The sequence below is a fragment of the Panthera leo genome, chromosome B2 (assembly GCF_018350215.1).
Source record: "Panthera leo isolate Ple1 chromosome B2, P.leo_Ple1_pat1.1, whole genome shotgun sequence".
In the NCBI taxonomy this organism is placed as follows: Eukaryota; Metazoa; Chordata; class Mammalia; order Carnivora; family Felidae; genus Panthera; species Panthera leo.
This window is the reverse complement of record NC_056683.1, coordinates 118,662,114-118,664,304: the sequence shown is the minus strand read 5'-3', so window position 1 is coordinate 118,664,304 and position 2,191 is coordinate 118,662,114. Positions and strand designations below refer to the sequence as shown.

At 38.7% G+C, this 2,191-nt stretch overlaps 1 non-coding gene across 1 annotated transcript; it reads left to right on the top strand.

Annotated features, from left to right (window-relative positions):
* The first annotated feature begins 505 nt into the window (after positions 1 to 505).
* Positions 506 to 612, top strand: LOC122220798. Its single transcript, XR_006202980.1, has one exon. It is a non-coding gene; the product is annotated as a U6 spliceosomal RNA (small nuclear RNA).
* The last annotated feature ends 1,579 nt before the right edge of the window (positions 613 to 2,191 follow it).

Genomic DNA, 2,191 nt, shown 5'->3' with positions numbered 1-2,191 from the left:
AAATTTGACATCATATTTTATTATCTCCACACATAATTCATAAACAATATTTCTGAAGTCCCACTAAATGGGGAGTGCAGTTATTATAAAGTGTTGTGGACAGCAAACAGTGACCTTTAAAAATGAAGATTTCCCTAAGTGTTTCTCTGCACAAGACCCGAATTTGTTCTGCATGTGTTCTATACCAGAATTCCTGGGATGAAAATCTCAGTGAAAAAACTTTGTAAGATGCAGAACATAAAAATGACTGACTCTCTTCAGGAAAAGAAAATCCTCTTTAGAAAGGAAACTACATCACCAGAACCAAAGGCATGTGACAATATTTTCTGAGTGAATAGTTAAGATATTTTCAGGCTAACACGACATTACTTCCTTTCCTTGTTGAAATGTCACAACTAGGAAGCCAGGTCACCTAACCCTGGTCGCTTGGATGGTGCTGGGTCAAGTGTGTTCAGATAGACCCAGGAGTAAGGGTTGCAGGACACAAATTAAGAGTTAAATCGGAGTGCTCACTTAAGCAGAACATATACTAAAATTGTAATGGTACAGAGAATATTAGCATGGCTCGTGCACAAGGATGACACACAAATTTGTGAAGCATTCCACGTTTTTTTCATGTTTTCTGCATATTAAAAAATCTGATTTGTACCAATTGGTAAACTACTTAATGCCTATAGAACTGAAAAGAACAAAAGTGAAATTGAAGGCCAACATACCCTATGTCCTAATATTTAAGTTATAAATCAAGCTAAGACACTCTAAAAAATATGTTTTGTTCTCTTACTTTGACATGTGCAACTGTCATAATGACAAAATTGGAAATGTGTTCAAATCTACGGTTTTTACATGACCGGAAGTCACAAAAATCATCAAAGACAAGCACCTTAAGTTTTACACATCTCAGTGTTCACATCTGAGTTCTGTTGATGGTCTAATGATATTTGGATGACTAACACAATGGGCATAGAAATTTAATATCAATAGAAGAGTAATATTAATTTTTTAACCTTGCAAAATGTTCCACAGCCACAATATGTATGTGTGTGCTACGAATACCACACTAGTTTGGGAATATCTCTGGAAGCATGAATCAGAACACAAAAAAGAGCAAGAACAATGGTTGCTCATCACTACTGGAAGAGCACACTTTGTTATGAAAGAACGAATATGCATTTATAGTATCTGCAAGGAGGGATTTGATAAATCACTCAATATATATTATTGTCTTAAGGGTTTCTGCTGTTCAAATCCTGCCTTCTTACCAAAGTGGTTTCTCTGTCCAACAGCAACAGAGTCCTAGGTACAGTCACTTTTTCTAGGACACAGGGCACAAGATAGGCACGAACATTTCCCTGGAGCCTCAACAATGTGGGTCACAACGTGAATATCTACGGTTATAGGTTGTACTGTGTCAGTACTGAGTACTCTATCCACAGTAAGGGCACCCATGTCTCCTTACAAAATTCCTTTACCATGTGTTTGTGATATGCAGGGCTTGAAGGGCAAGACCCAGGGCAGGAACCCTTTTACTTGCATATGAAGGCAGTGCTGGATTCAGGTTATTTCCCAAGCTCTTTCATAGATGTGCAGAATCTAAACAGGCTTAAGGCATGAACAGGCTTCCACAGAAAGGTATTATAATGGGGTTCCATGGCAGACTAGAATCTGGCAATTGTATGTACCTACCACATTGTATTACCAAGGTGGCCATTGCCATGAATACAATTGTAGCTTCACTTCTAGCAAAAGGGCTTCAGTGCTTTTTTTTTTTCTTTCTCATGAACATTGTCAAGTCAATTCCAGGGGAAATCAGGTTTTCTCCAGTGTTTTGTTTTGTTTTCTTATGAGAATTCCGGATCCAACTGAACTTGACAACTCCTTGATCTTGAGTCCTGTTTTCTTTACATCCTTTCACCCAAAAAACCCCTCTGTCACCACTGGTTTAGCTCCAGTTTAATTACAAGCATTTCAATTTCTGATCCATCAAAAGTCTGGTCTCCCCCAAGTATGCATTTCCCACTCCAGTCTCATAACACTTTACAGGCTCTGAACAATGGCTATCTGTTCCTTCCTGCTAGGTTTCCAGAAACAGGCTTTAGAGAGCTGCCATGTGTTTATCTTTCTTTACACTCCAACAAGCACCCCTCCGTGACTCACACACAGAGAAAGCCAAAAGCCCTGAATGGTTGTT